Here is an 11,706-nt window from a genome sequence, read left to right on the forward strand (position 1 = left end):
TGGGTTCAGGTTTTGGGATCCAGTCGCTGGTCAGTCATCAGTGCAGTCCCTGGGAAGTCACGGAGCAGCCCAATGAGCTGCTTCCCAGATGTTCTTAAGAACAGTTCTGCAAAAAATCATGGGACAAGAGGCCATTCTCAATAGTCGTGGAATCATAGAATCATTTCCATTAGAAAAGATCCCGAATATCCAACTGTTTCCCCAGCACTGCCAAGGCCACCACTAAACCATGTCCCCAAGTGCCACATCAGCACAGGTGTTAAATCCAGCCAGAGATGGGGGCTCCACCACTGCCCTGGGAAGATGTGCCAGGGCTGGACAACCCTTTCCATGAAGAATTTTTTCCTGATATTCAAACTAAACTTCCCCTGGCACAAATTGAGGCCATTTCCTCTTGTCCTGTCCCTTGTTCCCTGGGAGCAGAGCTTGAACCCTACCTGGCTCCACCCTCCTATTGAGGAGTTGTGGAGATCCAAAGGTGCTCCCTGAGCCTCCTTTTCTCCAGGCTGAGCCCCCCCAGCTCCGTCAGCCACCCCCAGTTCTCCCGACCTTTCCCCAGCTCTGTTGCATTCCCTGGACACACTCCAGCTCCTCAATGGCTTTATTGTCCTGAGAAGCCCAAAACTGACCCCAGGATTTGAGGTGTGGCCTCAGCAGTGCCAGCACAAGGGGACAACCCCTGCCCTGGCTCTGCCATCACCCTGTGGCTGATACAAGCCAGGTGCCACTGGCCTTCTTGGCCGCTACTTTGGGAGGACCCCAATGATCCCGGGAAGGATCTGTCCCAGGAAACTGAGACCAAGCAATCCAAGCTTTGTGGGGTTGAAGGAAACTCAGGAGCCAAAGAGGGAATGAGGAATTCAAGGTGATGCAGGATAAGAGGATCACCACAAGGACTTCTTGTTTCAGCAGTGGATGGAAATTCCCAAGTCCCAGAAACCGTCCCGGCTTCCCCACACACGAGCTCCTCTCAGCACATCCAGGCAACCCCCAAAATTCCTTGGATCCTGCTTTTGTTTCCCACTCTTTCTGCATGATGAGCCTACCATGCAGTCAATTAGATCCGTGGATCAATTAAGCATTAATGGGCAAGGAAGATAAATGACTCGGATGAGAAATCCCAGGGTTTGGAAGTGAAAATTCCCTGGTGTTGATTCACATGGATTCTCCTCTTTTTCATGCCTGATTGGATGCTCCTTCAGCTCCCAGCCTCACCTAGGTCCAAGGTGCCATGGAGTTTGCAGTGAGGCTGATCTTCCCTGATTTCCCCAATTTTCATTCAGATTCCATGAGGAGACACATTTGATTCCTTCTCTCCTCTTCCACATCCTCCCTAACTCATTCCCAGCAATTTTTTGGATCAGGAAAACCTTTGTGAGGTGAAAAGAAGCTGAACCCATTCCCGCTTTTCCAAACCCAAAAGACAGGGACTTGGAGACGCTCATCCACACCGGCTCTTTCCAGTGAAAACCTGGACAAGGAAGTGTGTGCGTGCATTTCCATTTCCATATCCATGTGGATATTTGGATGTTACCAGTCCTTTCCTGGCTGGAATGAGTTTGCACTTTTGGGTTCCTTACCAATTGGGAGATTGAGTGGGGAAGGTCTGGTGGAAGGGATAAAAGAAATCTCCATCAGGAATTCCACTGATGGCACAAATCCCTGTGTTTCGCTGCCTTTTCCCACCTTGTGAGGTGTCATTGAAATTGATGTAGTTTTTGGGTGTCCAGTATGACTCCTGAGTTTTAGCAGTTTCTGACCGTCTTTTTCTATGGAAGGTCCTAATTTTGGCCCTAAATTTATTCCCAAGATAAGGGGATTTTAAATCTCCATGTTTTTTTAATAATTTGGTGTTTTATTTATCCACATATCCCTTGTTTGGAGGCACCTGGACACTGAATTTGCAGCCTGGGCAGGCAAGACAAAACAGTGAAAGGAAAATCCTGTCCTGTTTCATCCCCAGTTTTTCCATTCCCTTAAACCCTCATGCAGAAACTCTTCCTTCCCCTTCACATTCCTCCTCCTTCTCCTCTCTCTCCCCCCCTCCAGCTGCTCGAGAAATTCAAACCTTCTTCCTATTAGGAAGAAAAAAGGGTTTGCTCTCAGGTTGAAAGGAAAAGCAAAGGAACGGGTTAAAGGGGTTTAAATTGGAGTTTTATGGATATTTCTCCCGCTCCCTCCTTTGTGAGAGCATTAAACTTTTCTTTCGTTAAAAACCAAGAGGATGGGAACGGGAAAGGAGAGGGGAGAAGGGAAAGAGAAGGTGGAGGGGGAAAAAAAAAAAAGCCCTCAGATATTCATGTGTGACACAGCTCAGGGCGGCGAGACGTGCGGCTGATTTGCTTAATGCTGACAGGTCTTTCTTCTTCTTGGAAAGAAAACACAGCGGGGATCCTAAAATGTGCCGTGTAAAGGTCCATGGCAGGAGCGTTTCCAGCATTTCCAGCATTTCCAATCTTCCGCGGTGACGCTGCGGGCCAGGTAATTCACACAGGGAAAATAACACAAAAAAAGTTCTTGGCTAAGCACCCATTAAGCCGCTGCCTATGGAAATGTGGAGGCCAAAACTGGTACAAAGCGCCGGGAATGTGTGAGCTGGGTGTGATCCATGTGAATTCCAAGCCTGCCTGAGCGGAGCAGGAAAAAGGGAGAAAAGAGGGGGAAATAGGAGTGGCAAAGCGAGGAGGGGTGGAGAGAAAGACAAAGAGAGAGGGAGGGAGGGAGGGAGGCTGAAAGGAGGGAGAGGAAATAAAGGTGAGGGTTGGGATGAAGGATAATTCCCATAGTCCAGGGCACGGAGAATTGGGAGAATTTGGCAGGTGGGATTCTTCGTGACCCCTATCCTCCGGCCAGCCTGACTGTGGTTTTCCCAAGGGATTGCACATCCGCCTTTCCCACTCTGCGGACAGCGGGATAATGTCCCAAGGAGATCAGCACACAAAGTGACCCAGCTGATGGTCCCTGGCGCTGGGATGGCTGCGATGTTCTCCAGGGAGAGACTCCAGGACACCCTCCCAGCTGCGGGTGGGGCAGAGGCGATGGCTGGAATGTCACCTGTCCTAGGGGAATATCCTTCCCTCTCTTCCCCTCTCCATACCTGTTGGCAGAGCCTGGCAGCTCCCAGTTGTAGGTCAGCACCTGCATCAGGTTCCAGGTGTTCAATCTCTGCTCTGAGAGATAAAAAAGGAGTCAAAAATAGGTCAGATCTCAGGGACACAAAAGCAGCACTTGGAGAGGCTTTAGGGGAGAGGACATGTCCTTCCCAGAGCCACCAAAGAAACAGAAGCACTAAAAATCCCATTTTTCATGGAATTCATCTCACACCCACCATGTGAGCATTGCTTCTGAAGCATCTTCACCTGAGACAGACACCCCTGAGTCCCTTTTTGCATCCTAACAAGCCCAGAAAAGGAAACCTGGGGTCTTAAAGGGAGCCTCGTTCAGATAAATCTTCCCTACCTGCCATCAACTGTCCCACCTCTCGTACTGTTCCCAATGGAAAAGTGAAGGAGCTTTTCCATTCCTATCTCCAGCAGCTCCTCCACATGGGATCAAGGGCTCACAGGCCCTGGGCCAGGTGAGATGCCACCAGCAAAGGATCCATGAAGGACCCAGGGAGCAGGTCCTGGAATTAGCAACCTGGTCTCTTTTGGGAGGGTCTGGACAGACCAGGACAAGCAAGAAGTTCTGGAAGATGTCCCACCATGGGAATGTTGTGGTGGATCCCATATTTCACCCCACATTCTTTCATTCCTCAACAAGACATGGGGCAGAAAATTCCAGAGGCCACCTTGGTCATTTCCTTCCTGGATGCCACTGTTCATCAGCAATGCCTGATGAAGCCCCTGGTTTTCCAAACACTTTTACTCCCCAAGGGAGGGGACATGGATTTCAGTCCAGGATTAAAAGAGGGGATTCTGTCCTGCTCAGGTGAGACCCCACCTGCAGAGCTGCATCCAGCTCTGGGATCTCCAGCACAGGAAGGACCTGGAGCTGTTGGAGCAAGTCCAAAGGAGGTACCAAAGTGATCAGAGGGATGGAGCAGCTCTGCTGTGAGGGAAGGCTGGGAGAATTGGCATTGCTCATCCTGGAGAAGAGAAGGCTTGGAGTGATATAATTGTGGCTTTCCAGTAGCTGAAGAAGCCAAGAAAAATGGAAGAGATAATTTTCAGGAGCCTGGATTGACAGAATGGGGGGAATAGCTTCAAACTGAAAGAGGAGAAATTTAGGTTCGATTTATGGAAGAAATTCTTCTCTGTGAGGGTGGGGAGACCCTGGCACAGGTTTTCCAGAGAAGCTGTGGCTGCCTCATCCCTGGAAGTGTCCAAGGCCAGGTTGGATGGGGCTTGGAGCAACCTGGGATAGTGGAAGGTGTCCCTGCCCATGGCAGGGGTTTGAACAGGAGGATCCTTAAGGTCTCCTTCAATCCAAACCATTCCATGGTAAATCCCAGTGTCACAAAACCCGGGACACAGCTCACCCGCAGGTCCCTGAAGGTGAGGAAGTCCCATCCTGGTTCCTCCTCTTCCAATGACTCATTTTTCCAAGTCTCCATTCCCAGTCCCTCTAAAATGAGGGTGATGATGTTGATCTTTATCCAGTGCTTGGAAATGATATCAAGGCTGATGGCGGCTCCTGCTTGGTGGTTAAGCAGAGGGATAAATCTCAGGATTCAGGAATGTGGCCACGAGGCCATTCCCAACTGTTTGGTTAATGCTTCCCAAATTTTTTGTGCTACTTATTTAATCCTTGGAGGGAGAGAGTAGAGGAGAGAAAGGCAGACTCATCTTGAAGTGTCACAGCAGGAGGACAACAGGGAGAATCTGGAATATGGGAAGTCATGGCTGATAAGAGGAATTTTTTACCCATGAGCAGCATCCCAGGGATGCTGAAGGATCTCTCCTCCTTAGAGACAGCCTGAGCACAACAAGACAAGGTTGGAATTAACTGCTTGGAAAACAGTTCCTTGTCCTTCCCGGGATCTTTTTCCCAGCTCTGGGTCCCTCCTGTTTTCCTTCTAGGAAAACCAAAGTTTCTGTTACATATGGGACAGTGAAGAGCTTCCAGAAATTACTTTTCCTGCTGGAATTATCAATGACTGCAATATCCAGATCCTATTTTGGCCTGGGTTTGCCCCATCCTTCCCTCCCACCATCGCTGACTGACAGGCAAGAAACATTCAGGAAAAAAACTCTCCTCTGAAGTTATTTTGTGTATTAGGTCCACTTAAATCTCTTCCTGCAGGGAATCTCAACTGGAAAATTTAAGAGCAAGATGGAGGGAGGGAGAGAGGGTTTCTCCAGAGTATAATTAAATCCTGGAGCAGCCTTGGAGCTGGGGTTCACCCTGGGCTGGCCACACCTCAAGTCCCTGCAGGGTTTGGACAGAGGGGACACAGCCCAACAATCCTTACTGGCATCTTCCCACTCTTCCCAGTTTCACAGCATGAAGACTGGGAGCAAGAAGGTGGCTTTGCCAAGTGAGTGATCCCCATTTTCCCTGGGAATTGTATCAAGCATAGAAGTCCAACCTCCCTTCCCTGGTACCAATGGGCACAGAAGCAGCTTAGAGAAGGACTCGGTCCCTCTGCTCTGCTCCCCTTCCTCCACCTGCCACCTTCCTTGTTCCCGGCTCATTGGTAATCAGGGAAACTCCCCATCACTATGGAATCAGGTCTCTGGCTGCATCCTACCTCCATGTCCCCCTCCCCAGTTTCTGATCCCCTCTTTTGAGTGAGAATCCTGGAAGTCTGAGGGGAGGGAAATGCCCCTCTCGGCTCAATCCTTCCTCCTCCTCCCGGCTAAAGCAGAGTCCCATGTGGAAATGAGCTCTGCTGCTCCCTCCTTTCTTCCCCTTTTCCCTCCTCCCCTCCCCATCACTCCAGTTGTTTCATCCTTTGAGAACTCTCTGCTTCTCCCTATGGGACCCACTTTAAAAAACAAGGAAGGGGGGGACCGGGGGGAGACAGAAAGAAAACTCCATTGTCTTGTCAAACGGAATAAGTGAAAAGTTGCAAGTGTCTCTCCGCAGGTTTTGGCTCCTGTGTGTTCTCCTTTCAAACCCTGCCAGCCTCAGGGGCTGTCATTCCTCCTTCATCTCCTTACGGATCGCCCCGTGGATTCCCACCGCTCCCCCTCCCCATCCTCACGGAGCGGGAGCTGCCAGGTTTTTCACGGCCACCGCCGGCTTGATCCCATTGACAGGTCCCTTCTCATTGCCTCCCTTTCAAAGCGGGGCTCGGGGGTCACTTTTTTCCACCCTTCCCTTTCCCATCCTCCTCTCCCTCCTTTGCTTTTCCCAATCTTTCCTTTTTTTTCTGAGGAGTGCCGCCAAGGTGCTTGACAAGGCCACACGCGGCAGAGCCGGGGCCCAATTAAATAAAAACCCCTCTTTAAAAGCAGGCTTCGTTTAGAGACTGACATTGGAGCTGTCGGAATATTAACGAGCTCTTGCTGCTGGAATCTGGCAGCGGTATCGGGAAGCTCCGTGTGGTGGAGGTGTGCAGGTCTCCACACTGGGATGGTGCCTTGGGAAAGACCTTCCAGAGTTGGTGTGAAACTCGTGTGCCAAGCGTGGTGTGGGTTAAACCAGTTTATTCCAGCCAGGATGGATGGATTTATGTGGGAACACCAAGGATGCGTCACCCCCCTTCCCAACGGGCATCACCCATCCGTAGGGAGGCGTCGTGGTTTTGTGGTCAGAGCAGGAAAGGGCAGTTCTGCCACCGACTCTGAGGGTGGGGTTTGTCCCCTGGCTGTCCCAGGGTGTCCCAGGGTGCTGGAGAGTCACAATCCCATCGCCTTTCCTCAGCCCTGCTGGCAGGAAGGGATTTTTTGGGATGACCAACAGCATGTTTCCCGTGGATGATGTTCACCTGGTGTGACTATGGATGATTCCAAGGATTGGCTTCAAAGCCATTTGAGGGTTCAGAGGGAATTAAGACAAGATTTGGGGCCAGGAAAATCGTGAAATCCCAGAATGGTTTGGGTTGGAAAGGACCTTAAAGCTCATCTCGTCCCAAACCCTCTTCCATGGGTTCCACCTTCCACTATCCCAGGGTGCTCCAAGCTCCATCCAACCTGACCCTGGACACTTCCAGGGATGGGACACCCCGGGAAAGGGAAGGGAAGGGAAGGGAAGGGAAGGGAAGGGAAGGGAAGGGAAGGGAAGGGAAGGGAAGGGAAGGGAAGGGAAGGGAAGGGAAGGGAAGGGAAGGGAAGGGAAGGGAAGGGAAGGGAAGGGAAGGGAAGGGAAGGGAAGGGAAGGGAAGGGAAGGGAAGGGAAGGGAAGGGAAGGGAAGGGAAGGGAAGGGAAGGGAAGGGAAGGGAAGGGAAGGGAAGGGAAGGGAAGGGAAGGGAAGGGAAGGGAAGGGAAGGGAAGGGAAGGGAAGGGAAGGGAAGGGAAGGGAAGGGAAGGGAAGGGAAGGGAAGGGAAGGGAAGGGAAGGGAAGGGAAGGGAAGGGAAGGGAAGGGAAGGGAAGGGAAGGGAAGGGAAGGGAAGGGAAGGGAAGGGAAGGGAAGGGAAGGGAAGGGAAGGGAAGGGAAAGGAAATCTCCCTCCCAGAGTTATTTCTTCTACTCCAGGATTTTGTCTCTCTTGAACTCGGTCAGGCTCTTCCACAAACACATCTCAACTCTCCACTGGGAGTACTCACATTCCCTGAGTGACTTAAAGGATCCATACCCATACCCTTTACCTTATCCCATAGATTTGAAGAGGAAAAAAATCTGGGATTAACATCTAACGCACAGCCATGTTTCCCACCCCAAAATCCCCCATGGCTGCTCAGGAGCCTGGAGCACATTCCAGGATTGCAGTGACCTGGGGTGAGGCTCCAGGTCAGGAACCCTGAGGATGTGGTGGGCACAGGCACCAAGAAAGCCCCAAAATCCATGGAAAATCCTCTTCCCAATGCTTCCAGCACATTCCAAGCTCTGAGCAGAAGCTGAAATCCTGTCTCCAGCTGGGCTAATGGCATCCAGCAGTTGCCTCCCAACATGAGAGACTGCAAGGAAGCAAGAAAAGGCACTTATCCATGTGGAGATGGATTCACCCCACCAGTTCCTGCAGGGATTCCAGCCCTCTCCATTCATACTGGGAAACAGGTTTTCTCCCTAAAGAATTCCAAGCTCCTTGGTGCATTCAGGCATTCCATGAGTTAATTTTGGGGAAAACAGAGCTGGGAGGTGTCTGTTTCCAAAGTCTGGGGTACGAATAGGGAAGAACAAGTAAACTAAGGAATGATTAGAGGTTTTGGGATGAGTTACTCCTCCATCCAGGAACCCTGGGAAGTTGCTCCACTGGGTATTTTGGGATGACAGTATCTGGCCCTGAACTACACAGCAACAACATCCCCAGGGATTCATCCCTTGCAGCAGAAAATTGGGAAAGGCTGGAAAAGAAAGGTGTGGTCAGACCCAAGGAAAAGCAATCACAACATCCATGGGGAGCAGACAACAGGGATCGGATGATGCTGGAAGAAGGAGCCGCTTCCAAAATCCCACATATTTGTTATGCAAGGCCCATAGGGCCAGATAGTCCTTTGGAGGCTTTTTAATCCCACCTGGATTGTGGTGCTGCTGTTGTCATTTCCCAGCTTCCAAAAGGTCCAGGAACTCCGGGTCAGAAAAACTCCCTCTTGGAAAAGGACTGAGTTAGGAGACCAGTAGAAGTCCAGCCTTTCTCTTCCCTTCTTTTTCCAGAGGTCAGTCACCAGGATTATGAAATCCAAGTGCTCCAACACCTCTGTTTCCCAGTCACAGTGAAATTTACAATGGTTCTGTTGGAGTATTTTGGGAGATGGGATGACCCAGGATGGGGCAGGCAGGGTGAGGGAATACACACACAAAGCTTCGAGGCTGCATCCCTCCCCTTCCCATCCACACATTCCAGAGAAACAGGGAGGGGGGAAAGCGACCTGCAGCCCCAGCCCTGCCTGCTCAGCGTTTTTGTGCCTTTCTGTCAGGGGAAAAAAAAAGAAAAAAAAACAACAAAAACAACAACTAAGAAGTCCCTTTTTGTTTTGTTCCCGTTTTTTGTTTGCTAATTTATTGTTTTGTCCCGAGCTCGAGCTCCTGAAATCCCTTGTTCTTAGCGCTCATTAAAATATTTGGGACTTGCTCCGATGCTGCCGTGCTCTTTTGGTGTTTGTTTTTCCCTCCTCCCCAGACCCCCCCTCTCCACAACCCCGCGGTCAAAACGTCCCTGTGTTTTCCATGTGCTGATTATCCCGAGAATCAAGGCTCCTGAGCAATTTGTGACTCACTCCAAAGCAATCAATTATGCATCAAATGACTTTTTGATTCTTTACCTTGTGAGCAAAGAGCTGGAAGAAGAGGCTGCTTTTTATTCTCTTCTCCTCCTCTATATTATTATTATTTTTATTATTATTCCTCACTCTCCCTTTTTTTTCCCCTCCTTTTCCATGCTCCAACGGCTCTGCCTGCTGGCATTGGGACTATGGCATGATCAAATGGTTTGCTCTTAATTGGCAGCAGCTCCAAGATGGGAAGAAGGCAGGAAGATTAAAAGGAAAAGGCCACAGGAGCTGGAGCAGCTTCTTGGGGGTGAGGCGGGAGAACAGGGCTGAGCTAAGGAGACTTTGGTGTAAAAGTGATTCCCTGTCTCCACCCTGTACCCAGGGAAATTTGGGGACTGGAGATGGGCTGGAAAGTGCAGAGGTCAAAACCAGTGGGATTTTCACAGGGAAAAACTCGTGTCACCCTCCCTCTATTTAAAAACTCAGTGACAAGGACATCCAAGTCCTCACCTTCAGGCAGGGCTGCAGTGCAGGGATTCCAGCAGGGAAGGGACACAAATGGGATCTAACACACCTTGAGGAGTTCCTCCAGCACGGTACACAGTGCTGGACTGTCCAAGGTCCTGGATTTATCCATGTCCTGCTCTAAAGGAAGGAAATCCAGCCACCAGCCACCAGCCGGTGACAGTTTTATACCTGCAGACTCAGAAATTGTTCTTGTCTCTCAGCAGAAGCCTCATCCTTGACTCCTTTTCCACTTCAGTATCCCTGGATATGTTTGTCACAATGAGTGACGCTGGCCCAGGCAGTGGAGGAGCAGGAAGAGATTCCCACCACTGGATGAAAATAGATCCATGCGAAAATATACAGTTCAGGGTGTCTAAATGTCCCTTTTGTCTCCATCCTGGCAGATCCAGCTTGGGATATTCTGGGTCCTTTTCATATGATAGAGGTGATTATCCTGGGATTATCCATTTGCCAGCACATAGGAGCTGTTCATACTCTCAATAAAAAGAATAATAATTAAAAAAAAAATAAAATAAAAGCCAAAGCACAAACAGAAAACACGTTTCTGTTAACTTGTGTTTTACCTTTGGATTTGTCCATCACATCCCAAAAGGGATTTTCCTCAAGTTACGGAAGGTGATCTAAATATTCCCTCCTCCTCTGGTCTTGAAGATGAGACTGACAGAGCATCACCCAGTGCTGAAGAACTGAGTTCTTCACAAGCACCAGCTGAACAAGACTTGGGAATGCAGCTTCTTTCCAGTCCCCAAATAACCTGACAGATATGACAACCACCTTCTCCGTGATCCCAAAAATCCCTGAGGGCATTCCCCACAATAAAACCCTCTATTCCCCACCCATTTCCATGGCTCCTCGTTCCAAATGTTAACAAGGTGATGCTCCAGGGGATGGCCCTTGGAGCACACAGTAAGGATCAGCCTGGATCAATTGCTTCCATCAGCTCCATCCCTCTCTGCCACTGCATCCCAGGTTTTATTTGCAAGGGAAAGGGAGGGATTTGTCCTCTGGATGTGGCACTTGGAGGACAAACCTGGAGTGATGAGTTCCATTTCAGGGCCCCAGTGACAAAGTACAGCAAATCTGGTAGGGGACACCAAGATGGGTTTTGGGGCGTCACCAAAATGGGTTGGGGAATAAAATGTATGAAGTGGCTGAGCTCAGCTGCAAAGAAGGAAGTAAAGGAACTCTTTTTTTCCGCCTTTTTCACAGGAGATGTTCATGGAGAGGGTGAAGTCAGGTTCTTCTCCGAGTACCACAGCAAAAGGACAAGTGGGAACAATCACAGGGGGCACCAAAGGAAAATTCCCAACATGAGGGTGGGCAGACCCTGGGAGAGGCTGTGGAATCTCCATCCTCAGCTCAACAAGATCCCAAGGAGCTGAGCCTGGTCTAATTTTGAGGTTGGCCATGAAATGGGTTGAAATGGAAATGCCACCACTCTCTTCTATCCTACATTATTCCATGACCTGGGTCAACCCCCAGCTGTGCAGATCCCACCCAGGCTATGATCAAGATTCATCCTGATGTCCCAAAATCAGTCACTCACAGCTCGGTATTCCTCTCATCCCTCACACTTCCTTTGGAGAAGAGGGGATTGTACATCTTGGGATGTGAGCTGGGAAAAAGCCTCCTTGGGAAATCAGCAGAACAGTTGAGAAGATTCAGATGTCTGGAAACTTTCCTCAGTTTACAGCACCAGGGGTTTTTGGGAAGGGCAAGAGGAGAGAAACTCGCCCTGAGGTAGCTCTGGCTGCTCAGTCGAGTTGGATTGTCCCTAATCTTCAACCATTTTGGCAAAGCCTCCAAGCTGCATTCCCTGCACCACATGAGGAACTCCAGGATGATGCAGGACTCAGGTCACAGCCAGGGGAGCGTCCCTTGGCAGCCTGGAATAGGAAGGAAGCAGAGGGACGAAGGGAT

Source organism: Poecile atricapillus, chromosome 2, assembly GCF_030490865.1.
Source record: "Poecile atricapillus isolate bPoeAtr1 chromosome 2, bPoeAtr1.hap1, whole genome shotgun sequence".
Taxonomy (NCBI): Eukaryota; Metazoa; Chordata; class Aves; order Passeriformes; family Paridae; genus Poecile; species Poecile atricapillus.